This window comes from Bombus flavifrons, chromosome 3 (genome assembly GCF_040668555.2).
Source record: "Bombus flavifrons isolate JBK064 chromosome 3, iyBomFlav1_principal, whole genome shotgun sequence".
In the NCBI taxonomy this organism is placed as follows: domain Eukaryota; kingdom Metazoa; phylum Arthropoda; class Insecta; order Hymenoptera; family Apidae; genus Bombus; species Bombus flavifrons.
The window spans coordinates 14,540,824-14,557,170 of NC_138444.1; the positions used below are offsets into that span (position 1 = coordinate 14,540,824).

Here is a 16,347-nt window from a genome sequence, read left to right on the forward strand (position 1 = left end):
AAGGCACGGAGGGTGGCATATGAATAGGGTACCGAAGTCGTTGCACGAGTCTCGATCGTTCGATGCCTGTCATTTATTATTTCATTGTGCCTCGGCTCGTTAAGCCGGCAACATAAACTCCGATTGTTTTCGGGTAATCGAGTGTTCATCGCGTGCAGGATGCACATGAATGAAAACAAGCATTGATAATGTTTTTAGAATAAATAATAGTTCTTTGTTTGGAAGACATTTAAAATGAAGATTTAAACCAAACTGGAATGGAGCAAAGCATTGGAATCACGAATGCAATAACCATTTTGTCGAATTTCCTGCAGATATGAAAATTAACCTGTAATATTGAATTTTCCATTCGTTACGACTCTAACGTCTACTATTTTAACAAATTCAAGAAAACTTCACCGATAGATCAGAGATACAAATATTTCATAATTTCTAATTATTTCCGATATTACTAATTTCTGGCGTAGATATCCATTCGCTCTATTTTCATCTTGCCACCTTGTAACGAGTTAAGATGCCGGAAATCGACGCATTCTCACCGCGATAAATCAGAGTAGTAACAAGGTAGCAACAACGGAGCAGTTCCGACATTTACACAACCATGCCAAGCCAGAAAATTGTCCACCTTTGTAAAATTACACGGTCCTGGTTAGTTTCTGACCGATTTCGATCCGCGAGCTCGCACGTGAACCCGGGGGTTGAAGGTATCCCCCGAGATATTCATCGAAAGAAATGAATTCGCACGAAAGCCGCGCTCGAGCTCGGCCGTAATCGCGTGATTGTAACATCGTGAAGCGCGGTAATTACGGTGCCGGCGCGAGCTACGACCGATTTTCTCGGAAGCGATTCGAAAAAGGCGAAACGTCAGCTGACCATATTGTAGTTTACGCGAAAGAAGGGTACGAGGTAAATGGTAGGACCCGAAACGCAGGCGGACAGAAGGTTTCGAGCGAGGAGGACGAACGTGTTGGTCGAGTTCGGGGACACCAGAAGGGGAGGAAGGTGGTGAAGGAGGAGGCCGAAGCCAGGGAGGACATAGCATGTCCCTCGTAATTATAGCAACAATAAAACAATTTTGATAATTATCTCAACTAGTGTATGGGAACACACGACATTACAGCGGGCACGGGTATAGAAACGGAAAGAGAGACGCACGGCGGAGAAAGAGAGCAGGGTAGGGGCGGAGAGGAGAGGAAAGGAGAGGAGAGGAGAGGAGAGAGAGGACACAACGACCGGGGCAGAATAATGACAATAATTACCATTTATATGCAAGTGCCGTCATTACCTGCACACGAGCAGAGCACGCATTCAATTTCGTATCTAATTTGAATAATTCAAACAAATCTCTCCTTCCTGCCCTCCTTCCTCTGCACGCTTTATAATCCCAATAAACGCGACGAGACATCGACAGTGATTCGCTTTTTCAGTGCTTACGAAGACTCCTTCTCTACGTTTACCTTGATTCCCTTCTGCGCTGCCCAATTGCACCGGTAACAATCGTTCGCTATCTTTTTTATTAAGCTAACGAGAGGCATCGTCAATTTTCCTTTTGTTTCCTTTTTCTCTTTGGATAATCGCGTGCGACGTTTGTTACGCTGCGATTCCACCGGTAAACAACGGAAGAATTATTATGTACCGTTTCTGCGATAATTAGTTGATACGTATTCGTGAGATAGAAATCCGGAAATCCAATAGCAGCTAACGATCACTCGTGGATTACGAATGTAACGATTTACGATAAAAATGTATTACACGTGTTTCTAGTGTTGTAAGCAGCTTTGAAACGTGCATCGATAATACCACTGATCGCTTCAAATGGGACGTCAAGTACTAAAACAGTGCCGACCTATCGCTTTAAATTCAATGGTGTGACATAAAAATAATTTCCTCCTCGATTGGATGAGATCGACGCGAACGAGACGCGAAAGGAAAGCGAATTAAATAAATAAGTAGGTCGTAAATTCTCGGAAGCGTTATGCATCCGAGGCACCGGCAGATTTCGCTAAATCAAGCGCAATTACCGATCCGTCGTCTCGTCTGAACCTGCAATTCCCCCATTGCCCTTACCTTCGCAACGATTCCAGTTCCTACCCTGGAATCACTCAATCCCCGTTTACCTCTCCCGTTCGCGCAATGTTTGCGCGCAGTCATGGCACCAGCAAAGTGGCCCTATCAATATTAATCGCAATATTTGCCTGGCATGCTCTTCGTCGCACTCTCTATTACCAATTAATCCGGTCGTGCGAAGTATGCTGCGAACGAGCAGATAGGCCATAACGCGCGAGATGAAGCGAGGGAACGAGAGAGTAAGAGTGACCAGGGGACAAATAAAAATGATGGAAGAAGAAAGACGGACAGAGAGGAAGAGAAAGAACGGGTGAGACAGTGAGACGGTGAAGGGGAAAGCGAGAGGGGCCAGAGAGAAAGAGAGAGAAACGACTCGTTGACGGGTTAGATATTGTGTCAGCCGAGTCGTCCAGCATTAAAAGTAATTACGACGTGATTGACCGAGGGCCCGTTGGCCGAGGGTGAGGCGACGCCGAGGGGAAGGCTAAATCATCGGAGTGACGCACGTAGCTCGTTGTTGCCTCCCAATTATACAATCAGCGAGACCAAGCAGAGGAGAAGCGAGAGGGAAAATCCGAAAGATAGACGGAGAGTGGGAAGGCCAGCCCGTGCAGCAGAAGAAAGAAGCAAAGAATATACTTGGATCTTGTATCTCGTGACGGACGAAAGACGAGAAGAGACGGTGGCGGAATTACGTCAGGAACGTAGTGGGGCAGTCGTGGTCGTTCGAGTCGGCGAAGATCGGTGCCATCGCAACGATAATTGCCAACCGGAACCACTAGCGCGACCGGGGATGGATCGAGACTCTCGAACATCGACTTTTCACAGCTACTTTCAAGGACAACGTTTGGTACGGGTAAACGTTACAGAGATTCGAGGGAAGGTGTTTGAATCCGCCCCTGTGCGAGACGAGAAGAAGAGGAAGACGGACGAAGGAAGATGGACCGATCGCGATCGTTATCGTCTATTATAAAGTCGAGTAAGTTGGCCTGTGATGCAGCTGCCGTTTTGTACGGCGATGACGACGGTGGTTTATAAGTCGTGATCTAGAAACAAATGAGCCATTGTGGAGGACAATCGTTCCGTTAAGGACGGGAGGAGGGCCAAATAGGCGTGAAGAATCGAACGACCGAGCTGGCAAGAAGAAGTAATCGATTTCGAGATGGTTTCCGTCGTACTGCGACGACGTCTAATCCAACCGTTGCAAAAGGAAAACACATTTCGCGCTCGAACACCTCCCAAGTGCTACGCGCTACCATTCTTCATCCGTTTAACGTTTGTTCCTCTCCGTGAATCAACGTGCGAGCTTTACTTAAACGTTTCTATTCTTACGTTACTTTTCCACCAAATTGATCCTGTGATATCGAAATAACAGAGATACAAACTTGGACGTAACTACTAAAACTGTTCGACTAGATATAAAAAGTGAGCCGAAGAATGCTAGGAACAACGAAACGAAACTGAACGATACAACACCTGTACTCAATTAGGTTGAGTATTTAACAGGTAGGTACACACGTAACACCGGAAGAAAGGGAAACAATAATGTTTTGATTTTGTTAGCGGTATTGTTCCAACCATAGTCTTGTGTGCCCTTCGTTTTAAGTACTGGACGCTTGAGTATTTCGCGCTATGAAGTACGCGCCAATTGAGAGACAAAGGGCTGCACGAGTTGGCAAGGGTGACTCTGTATGACGATATCACAATAGTTTCTATGAAGCCTTTCTTCGAAGGTATGGCCATTAGTGGCGCCCTCTTCCTCTTTCTGCCGATCGTTCATTCCGTTATTTTACTGTTTGACTCAACTTTAAAGCCTTTTCAAGGTTGTACTTGAAGACATTCATCGTGATAAATAGTCTCTTACGTGGCGCGAGCACAATTAACGGAACCGTTTTCACGCGGCAGCGACTCTTCGTGGCGGCTATTCAGAAAAATCCGCTTTGTTGCATGGGAAAATACCAGACGCGAATTTTTTCCCTTTCGGGAAATCAATTTCCTGCCGAAGATGGATATTTTATCAGCGACAAACTCGAGGACTTCGAATCGTTATTTACGATGAATGTGATAATTGAGCGTGAAGTATAGATACGTTACGTTATTGCAAAACGAAACGTGAGAGTAAATTAATCGAATCCATAGTTCGTTTGCGATCGAGCGCACAACAAAGCGTCGTACATATTAACTTTTGAAATCGTCGATCCACGTCGCAAAGCTAATTCGTCGGTGAAAATCGGTGGACACTGGCGAAACGACTTTGTACTCGTTTATTCGCGATGCGTGTACAAATTCGTATTGCATACACGTACCGTGTATGCCACTCCTGCGTTTAAGCCACCAATTTTACGACATTGCAGAACCGTGATTCAAATCCTGGAAACCTTGCTCGAATTAAACACCGACGCGTTCCAAATATCAACATTAATAATATACCAGCGTCTACATGCCGGTTTAACAGTAACTTTCAGATCGAAAAACATTTTCCTACTTCTTCGCTAATTTTTCTTTGCGAAAGGAGATTGGATCGATAAGGATTGGGCAACGAATTAATACTTAGAATTTAGTGGTAAAATTTAAATAACATAATCTACGTGTCAAGATACACAAAATACTTTAGAATAGTAGATATTCTACAGAATTTCAACAACAAATTGTTTATCGCGCAATTTTTACAAACTCCACGAAGCTATGAAATCTACGTGGCAGGAGAAAAACGTTTCAAATCCTCCAAGTTCCTTCTTATAAGTAGAAAAAAACAACGATGGATAATATTTAAGTGAAAAAAGAAACTACAGATGAAACGTTGCGTTAAGAGAACGTCGACCCTTGACGAGTCGAGATAAACCAATTCACAGAAAAGCTTCTCACTAAATTCCATCCTAGTAATAGCGACCGAAACATTACCATTAATTGAAGAACAACGATCGAACAGGCTCTCGACCATCATTATCCTCTAGTAGATCGCGTTTCTACGATTCGTTCGGCAACATGAAAGAGTGGGATCCATCCGCGGGCTTTCGCTCGCATTTCACGACTCATCGACGAAAGCCGTCCGATCGATCTTGAATCTCGCGATTCAGGTTCCGTGTTCGATGTGGGACCCGTCGAAGGGGCCCCGCGTCAGCCAAGGCAGCTCGCGTCCAACGGTTATCCAGGCACCGACGAGACGCGTCCGCGGTTTGAAAAGTGGGCGCCCCGGCATCGGTTACGAGCCTGGGCGTTAAAATGTATCGAAAAGAGACAGCGTTACGTACGCGGCACGTATTTATGGGCATGAACCCGGTCAGAACGGAGAAAGAGACAGAAGGAGGCGATCGGTATGGACGAGTCGGCGGATCCGGGCTAGGTCGTTCAACCAACCGGTGAACCATCGAACCATCCGAGCGACCAGCAACGGTCGGTGCGGAGCACCTTGCTCTCTTAACAGTCCTAACCGAGGCTAGAAAGAGAGGAACTGGCCCCTCGCGCGGGGACGAGGAAAGCGGCCGGAACGGGCCGCGGAATAGAGCGAGAGAGAGGAGCCGTAACGATCGGCGGTCGCACAGGATTCGCCAATGGTGAGTGACTTTGTGTCTCCGTTGCAAGTGTGAACCGGGCATAAGCAGGCAATCTTACAGAGAAATCGCGCGCGACTGTGCACGCCAATGTTACGATACGCCCGACTCTTCTCGCTCGTGAGCCCTGGCTCCCCAGGGTGGAGTCCAAAGGCTCGCCGGTGTATTAATAACGTCGCCCTGATTTATCGCGACGCGAGGGTTTCACTCGGTCATGAGCTCGCGAAAGTGTTTTAAACGCCGGTATCGTGGCTAACTGGTAAATGGATTAATTGAATTGAAAGAGGAAGTTGGATTTATGGATGTATATCGGAGGCCAGTGGGTTTGAAGATGATGAAACGGTAGAATTTTGGCATCGTAAAGCATCTGACTGAAAGATGGTAGTGATATATAGTATGGTAGCAGGATACACGTGCGAGGATATACCTATTTTTCTTGCAAGAGTAGCGGCACGAGAGAAGGCGAATTCGTGCTCCTTTGAAGATGCTCTTAAACGTTTCACAGATTCCAGCTCTGTCAAACAAGTCCCGCCTTCCTTGCTCGTATGCGCCAACGTACGAAAGGTTCGTTTGTTTCCACTTGCTTCGCAGAATCTCTTTATACAGTCTAACGATCCCGTACGTGAAACAGGGTTGTTACACATGCGAGAGAAGTCTAGCTGGTACGTACATCCCGAAGAAGGCTACGAGCCGGAGCAGCGATAAAACCTTCTCGAAACGCTTCGGATAATTGTTACGAGAAGGTAGGAATCGGAGGGGCCGTATCCGTTATTCGGCGTGCACTGGTGAAATTTAAAAAAACGCGCAGAGAAATAAAAACGAAGATGCGTTGGAATTAAAAGACCGTTGTTTATCCGAGTCTTCCATTGAGTTACTTCGCCATTAAACAGATTAAGGGGACACAATCAAGGAGAAAGCACTTGTCGTCGAAAAAAACACCTAAATCAATGATATCTCGACGGCCTGAAATCGTAAGGTACGCGGGTCTGGCATCCCGCCCACAGTTCAGGCTCCGCTCTGTTCACGTCCGTTCCTCCCAAACATAGCAAAATGGAGAAACGTGTTGTCTCGACGTCAAATCGTAGCACGCGGCGAACACCGTGCCTCCCCCGGGCCGTCCATTCCTCGATCTCTGGAATAATATTCCCAACGTTTTTTTACGGGCCACGTATTCAAGACAAGAGGAAGGAAGAAAGGGACCACAGGCAGAACGAGGAGAAGAACAGTGGAAGACGGTGGAGGCGCTCCACCACGGAGAATTGAAAATGATGATTGGCGGTAAGCGGGCTGCCAACAGTGATGGAGGAGCAGTAGAGAGGTGGTCAGCTACGAGAAACGGACAGAGAACGGGATAAAGAGAAGGAGATAGAAAGAGGCGATGGGGTACTAAATAAGAAAGCGATGAGGGGGAGGTGGAAGCCGGAGGAGGACATCCAACCTAACCGGAGGGGAAGAGAGACCACTTGGAAGGAAAAAGAGTCAGGAGCGCGCGAATTAAGTCGATCGCAGTGCGTGGAACCACATCCTTCGCGCCCGCTACCTTCGAGGATATCGCTTTTCTTTCGTCCTTTCCCTCCTCGCCCTGTTTCGGCCACCTCCCTCTCTGTCCCACCTTTTAACGTTGTTCGAAGCGCGTACCTCTTCTTTATTATCGGCATCAAGCATCGTCTTTTGTTTTATAATAACCGGCGTTGCTGCGGTCGCGCCGCTCTCGTAGCTCCTTTTGCAATGCCGGAGGAGCAGTTCTCCAACTACTGCAAAGAGAAGAGAGGAGAGACGCGGGACGGGGAACGAGAGAAGGAACGAAAGGAGAGGGGTATCGCGATAAATTGCCAATGCCTCGTAACGCTGACTTCACGCGCTCTTGAACACGCACTTTGGGTATTGTCACTGAAAAGCCGCGTCCCCGTCCACGGGACTATTCTTGTGATTAACCGCAAGGCGAATTATTTCTATCGAAATCGCTCCAACGGGAAAAATCGGTCCAAAAGGGAACAATGTTTCGAGACAAAGATCGGTCGTGCGAATCGTCGTAAGGAATATTTCGTAAAAGGAAACCGTGACGACAGCTGGCATCAGTCGCCGAACTTGCGATATTAGACGTAGCCGACGCAAACACGGAGTAATCCCTCGAGCAGCAGGGTGCATCCGGAAGTATTTAAACTCAAGTCGCTGACATTGCGCTCGAAGCTGTTCATCTCGCACCCTTATATTAAATATTCTCCATTGCATCCCGGAGAGGCGATGACCACAGAAATATATATGTACTCTCTCTCTTCTCTTTTTTCTCGTTTTCCATCTTCGTTCTTTTTTTATTCTTTTTGGACTGGAAGACGAGATCGAGCGGACGGATAAGGCTGTGACACGCAGCGACGCGCAGGGCGCCCTTAATCCGGCAATAAAAACCTCGGCTCACGTATATTATTTTATTTAGTTTCCCAAACTGCCACGACTTAAACGCATCCATAATTACCGGCGACTACGTGAACCGCTTAACTTATCGCGCGTTTCGACCGACTCTCTCGACCCTCTGTGCACCGCTGTACGATCGTCGATGGTCGTGTGTGCGTGCACGCCAACATGTATCGTCGATCGTACGTACGAACGTAATTTATGCGTGCGTGGATTTTAACTCCCACGCCATGAAGGCATACCACGAGATTGTTCGTGCCCACGATTGCGCGTATACCTGTCCGACCCGTAAGAATTATCCGTGTCCATTTGCGTCTGGCTCCTGATACGCCCAGCCCGAATTCGGCTCAATGGAGTCGTTATCTATCGGGAACAAGGTGTTGAGAATTCGGACGGTCGCGATATTTCCCTCGTAATTTCCTAGAATCGGATATTAGGGTTTTTATGCGACCAGCTCTTCTCTAGCATCCGTTTCGATCGCTCGATGGACCATGTTAATAAATATATATTATTCTTAAAAGCATGCAATACGTTGAAAGAAAATTGTTGGAAACGAAGATTAGATATACGTAAAATCTTAGTGCAGCAAGTTAAGTTTAAGTTACGTTTTATTAGAAAGATTTATACGCTTTGTTCGTGGATACTGATCGTAAAATTGAAGAGGCAAAAAATCATTTACGTTCTCCAGGTTCCATAATGGCAAAACGTCCAGATACATTAACATCAAATATCAAGTGAATTGGCAGTAAGCATTTCATATTTCATACGTGTAATGAAAGTTTAGTTACGATGTAACAGATTGTCTATGCAAACGCATAACCTGTGAAACGATTTAACCGATAAAATTCACAAAGCAAAGGACACCGTAAAATTAAAAATTTGTACCTAAAAATACATATTTTTCGATATAGGATTAAACTTCTTTCACGTGATTTTCAACTAATATTCTTTATTGTGATATTATAATGTACTTTCAATTTTCTCACGGACCGTAAGATTGCAAGAACAAATTCTTCGGTCTGTTCAGTAGAATTCTTCCAACTTGTCTCAATTTCTAACCGCGTCTTTCGCTGCGAAAGCACTTTGAGAGCTCGCGTTAAATTAACGCCGGTCATAAATAATACACGTATATATCGATATGTATGTAAATTAGTCGCAATTTTACGTTCGTGTTCGTTGTCTTTTCGAAGTTCGTTCCTCGCCGACTCGAAAGCGAGTTAGTCCCCCTTCGGATGGCATTACTTTCTCTTACTTAGTACCAAGAGAAATAAAACGCATCCCTTATACTTAACTACCGTATAATGGCTTGCAGTCGCCTAGGTAGCAGTCGCGAATCATTGTATCCAAAGCAGAAGCAGCAGCAGCAGCAGCAGCCAGTTCCTTTGGTCTCTGGTCGACGAAGGGAAACACGAGAGGGGAACGGCATAACAAGTGAAGCGCGCGATCAAGAATAATGTGAAAACGGACAGCGCGCGCGGACAAAACAACGAAAAAGAGGAGAACAATGAACGATGCTCGCGCTCGCTCCACGTAGACCCGGCAATTTCGTCGAATTGCAAGCGATTACCGTCGCACGGCAGCTCGAATTTTCCGTTTGTTTGAGTTACGGAGTTGTGCAAGGCCGCGAAATGCTTCGAGGTTCGACGAAACAGACCCACGACCAGCAACACACCAGAAACATCAGAAGACTCTCTCTCTCTCTCTCTCTTTCTCTCTGTTTGTCTGTCTGTCTCGTCTAGAGAATAGCCATAGTTGGAAAAGGGGAGCGAGTTGTACGACGAACAGTTTGAACAACGAGCGCAACGAAGAGGTACAACAAGAAGAAATTAGAGGTCTCGAAGAAGAAACGAGAACGGACAAACGGGAAAGAGATACGGGAAAAGAACCCACACGGTTTACCTGCGCGTATTACCGGTCCGGTAATATGCCCAATGGCCACCGATTAACACTCAAATGAACTGCGGGAAACACCGAAGTCTTTTGCCCTTTCGAGAGAACCTAGTTTGCTCTTTACCGGACTCTTTGTTCGAAACGTTTCTGAATCTTCGTTTGCCTCTCTGTCTGTTTGTCTGTACGTACCACTGCTAGACAATGGTACTGGCTATTCCACGCCACGATTTTTCCGGCTGCCGAATAAAGAAGGAGCAGCCGAGGGAGATAGAGGGGAGATCGGAGAAAGAGAACTCGCGCGCGCGTCTCCAGCAGCAGACCCGCTAGAAAGAGGATAATTCCCTGTAAGTGGATAATGCCTCGACGGTGCTCCTTGCCTACGCACCCAAGATCGTACTCCAACCTCCTGCTTCCTCCTCGTTCTCGATCCTCCTTTCCTACCGTCGTTTCGCATGGTAGTTTTGTGGCTGGTGGTTGAAGGCTTTGTAGTTTGGAGCCCGGTAGTCTCCGTCGCTCCTTCTATCGTTTCTATCTACGCGGTTCTATCTCCGTCTTTCTGCAGGATCTTATTGTACAACTCGCTTTCAAAGTTCCACTCGTTGCACCCGGACGCGCCACCACCGTGGAATTCGCGTTTTTCCTTCTTCGTCGCTTTCTCCCACCTCCTGTCCTCTCCCTTCGCTCCCCTTCACCTTCCTTCCCTCCCCCATCGCTGGCTCTAGGGTTTTATCGCGCGAGATACCCTCGCTGCCGTTTGCGGTTCATCCTCCAATTATCCCTAATACAGAGAATACCGTGGAGCGTTATTATTACTCCCGGCTATTCCCGATTGTTGCTCTTTCCTCGAGATTTTCGTTTGTGCCACGTTGTACGTGCAGTCTAAACTCGGACGAACAGACGGATGGTAATTGGCCCGATTCTTCCAGTCGAAAATCCATGAGCATATTCAAAGTGTTTCGTTGCTTAATATTCTAAGGTATTCAAACATTTCCAGAGAAACAAAGTTCTTGCTTTATGGCGCGGTATCAAGACAATCGAGGTCTATAATTGTAAAATTGTTGGTATTTTAGATTTAAAAGTTTAACCCTTATGAAAGTGAGCAAAATTTTGCTGCTATTCGATAGGCGTATACGTAAATTCGGAGCTTTGATATTTAAAACTTTCACGGAAATTCTCACATAAAAATGGCGAAGAAAATGTGGATCCAGAGAAATTATTTTCATTTTCCGGAGCGAAGTCGTGTTATCGCAAAAGTTTGCACGCTCTGTGATATCTTTTCTCCCGGAATGAAAGCGGTATGTACTCAAAGAGAGGAAAAATATGTACCGAATAGGTTGTTCGAGGTCGTGGATAATTGTCGTATTTCGAGTCGGGCATTGGAGTACGTGCAAACTGTCGAAGGTACATCCCTTACGGTTAAACGAACGAAAGAACGTGGTAATACTGTTCGTCGTTAAATCCATGGCGTGGCCTAACGCAGCGTTTCGCATGGCTACAGTGTCTGAAAGGCAAAGAACAGACGGTCAAACGATACACCGCCCTGAAATCTACATTTATCCTCTGAATTTTATAGGCTGCCGTCAGAGCGATTCCGTTGTTCTCGGCACCGAGAGCTTCTCTCTTTGATGGTCTTTCCTGCAACAGCTAAATGCTCGGCGCGGCGTGAACGAATCATCCACCATGCAACTTTTTGCCCGTCGATCGCAATGACTTTTACGACGGTCAAGTCCCTGGGATGGTTCTTACGATCATAAACGTGTCAGCTGTTAACTTTCGATCGGTATGCTATCGCGCGAAGCGATGATAGCGTTAGGAAGCTCGCAACCGAATATCCTATCCGCGCAATGCCTGGCGGAGGAACGATTGATGCGCGTCATTTCGAACGAGAATCCTCAAAGTTGCCGCGTACTTTAACAGTCACGCGTGGATCTCGCGGTTAGCCGATCCTCGAGTCGGTATTTCAGTAGAAATGCAGATTCCGTTCTCTTCGCCAGGTTTCTCGAGTATAATCGCGAAGACGATGCGCGTAAGATCGTAAAAGATCATCGTGCGAACAGAATACGATGGTCTGTCGAGAATTTTAGCTAGAAACGAACGATCTAGGAAAAGGAGTAACGAGTATCGAGTTTCCACGAAGAATGACGAAACAAGGAAGTAAATTTTACGCTCGTCTAGGTTTCCCGCGCGACCAAACGACGAACGACGAAACACACAGAGAAGCGAGGAGAAGGAACTGAGTGCAGAACTATCCAGAGCAACGGAACCAGTAGAAATCTCTCGCTACCTTTTCCAGACCTCCAGCGGCGCAGCGATCGAAAACGATCGAATAGAGCAAGGTATTCCGTGTAAAGCGTTCGTCAGGCCAATCGTATGGCGGTGAGAACGAGTTCGCTCGCGTTTCATCGAATGTTCCCATGGATGCCGTGGTTCGTGATGCCGGAAAAATCCATAACGTCAGCCACTAGTAGGCAAAGCACAATCCTATTGGCTCTCTTCCCGTTGCTCGACACACTGCGAGAGAGCTGATAGCGTCCAAGCTGACGAGTCCATAAGCCAAGTTTTCGAGGTGCATCTTGAGACTGCTGCGCGTTCCTGTATCGTGTATACCACGTTGGTCGCGTACAAGTATATATAAGTATTTCCACGTACGGGGATGACTCGGTAGACGACCAGCGGACAGGGATCAGCGAAGACCTCGGCCGAGCACAGTTTTGTTATGAGGATCGTATAATATTCCAGTCAGACTCGCGGCTGTACAACGGGCATCGGCATCCGCGAGCTGAATGACAATTCGGCGGATCCGAAGCGCTGGGTAATTGCCAGCTTAGCCAATCATTATAACGTGTATGGTGGATATGCTACGGGTTGACAGGCCTCGAATAACCGACAGTTAACGGACGGTTGACATTCGTGATTTACGTGAATGCGCCATAAATCTGGCTAGCTCTGAAACCTAGACCCCTTGCGCTCGTGCCTTTTTAACATGCTGCGACCGATTCGTTCTAAAGCTTCGGCTACCTTATTTGGAGGATTTGTCTACCGCTTCGTAGATCAGCCGTCGATAAATGTGTTCATAGTTGATACCAGCCATGGCTATTATATGAAAACTTATGTGTCCAGTATATGATGTAACAATTTGACGACTGACGCAGTTAAATTTGATTGCATATCACGAATTGCTATATCAGATATATGAAAAGTTCTTCAGACGTTTATTTATCCTTTACAAGAATCAACTCCGTCTCAACTTCCATGTGTCTTAATGTACGATGTTTGGCGATTAATTTTTATGCCTTTCTCTTTGCAGTTTCGTATCGATTAGAAACACAATAGATCGTGGATGACCGACTTTGTCAGATTCACAGCGATCCTCGATTTATTACAAAGCGAACTACTACGATGCGAAGTTATTATGGAAAACGTATCCATATTAGAAATCGAATTAAATGGCTTCTCTTGCCAAGGAGAAGTAAACGATCGCGACGATATTCCTCGAGGTGAATCGGAATACGATAAATTATTGCAAATAATAATGTCATCGCGTACCGTGGAAGGTGCTCGTTAAACAGAAGGCAGTACAATCGTGCTGCTAATGACCGGAGCAGGAGAGTTGTTTCTTAGTATAACAACGCCAGCGACCGTAGATACTTCGTCACGCGTAGAGGATGTACGAGTCCCAGCGAATCATTAGTAAGGTATCCGCCTTGAAGGCTGGTGCTTTCCTTTTAGCCAGATGCTTTTGTAGATTTTAATCCGCAGATCGTCCGTACGTTGCCACCCAAATGAGATCCTTTATTTCCTCTTAGCTCAATAAACACGATATCTCACTGCAATGCTTATTCGATTAAACCGCGGGAACCATGTGATTTCGTAATTCTGCGATCGTGGATATTGACGCAAGCACACGTATTTCTCCTGTGATTTGGCAATATGTACGTTCCAGTTGGTAGTTCATTGTCCCTTAAATATTGTTTTTTTTTTTTAGTTCATTAAAAATTTATCGAAGACGATCTTTAAAATTCACCTAATGGCCAGGAGATATGTTCCAGCTCGAAAAAAGAAACAATGAGTGGAAATCACGAATTGGAATTTACGTCACATAGTTTTGAAGTTGGTGTGCCGGCTATTTTTACGTGCTACGCGAAGAATGAATAATAAACCGCGTATCCGCGTTTTAACTTCTGAACTGGAGAACAACATAACTGTTCAGGTTGCGTGGGTTATTCGTAGTATAAATGGATATTGACAAAACCATCTAATTAGACTTGTAGCGAATATACCCAAGTGAAAGGTTCGTAGGCGTGGCAGGAAGTGCACAATGGATGGGAAACATGATAGCACACATTAAATATATATGACCGCGAAAACCTGAGGCTAAGAAAGTTACTATACCGCAAAAGGTTAATTACTACGCAGAGTATTATTATTCTTACTACTAGCAATGCAGTTTGATCGCGGACCATGATATTTCCTTTACGTTACCGAATCAAACCTCTTCCATCGAGATCGCGATATACATAAATCAATTCCTGCCCGATGGAGGCCGAATCACCGCTGTCACGAGCATCGGGTATTTTATTTCATATATATTACGTTTTATTAAGCAAAGAATGAAAAAGTCTTTGCAATACCGGAAGGCAAGCAACGGATAAACCTAACTATATGCAAAACGCTTTTTACCTCTACGTGATAATTACATGAATTTAAAAAAATAAGGTCGCTCACAGGTGGTTCAGATAGCCGTTGAGAAATATTTGCATATTTCCTCGTTCTCTAACGAAGGGCTTCCTTATCAGGCTTTATTCATTTCACTTTCATGGTTATTTTCATAGTTATATAAAAATACTACCATGTAAATGATACGAAACTTAACATACTAGGATCTGATAGATTATCTAAATAAATATAATAATATGCAAACGCTTTTCGTAGCTACTGTAAATGTAACCTAGAAAATAATAGACGTGTCTTCACCGCCCGTTAAGTAACACGTATTGATTATTTAATTTTACCCTGTACTATTAGAGTGTAACACTACTCAAGATATCGTCGGTTATTTTAGTTTTATTTGCCACCACTGAACGCGTGTACGTCGAAGCACGGCGCATTATGTAAATTATTTGTGATGGAGTACACGGTTCGCGGGTTCGTTAGTTAAAGAAAATTATTGCGACCGGCAAAAAGAATCGCGAAGAAGGATCGAACGTATTAATGCGTTCAAGGAAGGTATGGCCATGTAATGTTTCGAGTTTCTGTTTCAGGAACCGTACGACGTTTCGCGGAACACAACGGCTCGTAAGCGGCCGTCGTGCAGGCGTTAAAGATCTGATGCCCACTAATGACGAAGTCTTGTGTTCACGTGTTGACACTAACTGATCACGAAAAGGAGGACGAAGAAGTGTCAATGATTGCTTCGCTGTGTCATCCTGTCCGTTTGATAAATGGTCAGAACTCTAGTAATATAATACATATTTCAGTACGGAGCATGTGTTTGGTATTTTTTCAAATTCCACCGATAGAATATCCTTTTCGCGGCCATTATCACCATCCATTTCTTGGCCATAATAAATCGTACAGAATACGTTCATTACGACTGCTATCGCCTAGGTATCGCTGGTAGATCTCCAACATTCTAATTCAATTAGATTCGAGTTTTACATTTGATCCACCATGTCACGTTTTCTTATCAACTTCTTTCTGAATAAAAATGTCATAGTCGCAGACCGATTTCGTCTCGTTATTGATTTAGAAATATAAAAGTTCTAGAGAAAATTAACGTTACCGACAAAACGATCAGGGACTTATCGATGATTCGCGAATCCCGCCTAAATAGCTTCTCTCGACTTTTCATTTCTTGTAACAGATATAAATATAAGAGTACATAATAGGAAGACGAAAGAGGCAACGAGCTAATAAAACGCACTATTAGGTTGGAAATATCGGAGAGAATAGGGTACCGAGAAATCAAGCGTCCGGTAGAAGAATCTCCGGACGGATCCGAACAAGGGCTGGTTCGTGCAGGCGTTAAGGATCCGATGACGCTAATGACGAGGCCATGTGTCCGCATATTGACGCTAACTGGACTGACCGCGAAGAAGGAAAGCAAGAAGGATACGAAAGAAGAAGCAGAAGAAGAGAAGAAAGATAAAAGGGGAAGAGGTGGCGATGGTTTGCAGTACCACGAGTAGAGTAGAAGACCGGTGTGCACGGAGGTAACGGAGGTAACAAACGTCTCCTCGAGGCCTCGAGTGTGGTAGAAAGGCGGAGGAGGGAGGGCCGCGGCAAAGGGTTCTTCCGAGGTGAGGAGGCCGTTTTTGAGCCGCGGAGATGATTTACCTTACAACTAACAATATCCCTCCTTACGGCCCTGGCGGATTTATTAGTTCTCTCTCTTTCCTTTAGGGTTAGTCCACAGAGGTGAGAGGCA

General features: G+C 45.4%; 1 long non-coding RNA gene across 3 annotated transcripts; it reads left to right on the forward strand.

Moving 5' to 3' along the window:
• The first annotated feature begins 1,234 nt into the window (after positions 1-1,234).
• LOC138177920 (uncharacterized) lies at positions 1,235-16,063 on the forward strand. 3 transcript variants are annotated; one of them, XR_011172570.1, is made up of 3 exons: positions 1,235-12,256; positions 15,182-15,364; positions 15,850-16,063. It is a non-coding gene; the product is annotated as an uncharacterized LOC138177920 (long non-coding RNA). The 3 variants fall into 3 exon arrangements; XR_011172569.1 differs by lacking the exon at positions 15,850-16,063 and having other exon boundaries at positions 1,235-1,490; positions 1,765-12,256; positions 15,182-15,399; XR_011172568.1 differs by lacking the exon at positions 15,850-16,063 and having other exon boundaries at positions 15,182-15,399.
• The last annotated feature ends 284 nt before the right edge of the window (positions 16,064-16,347 follow it).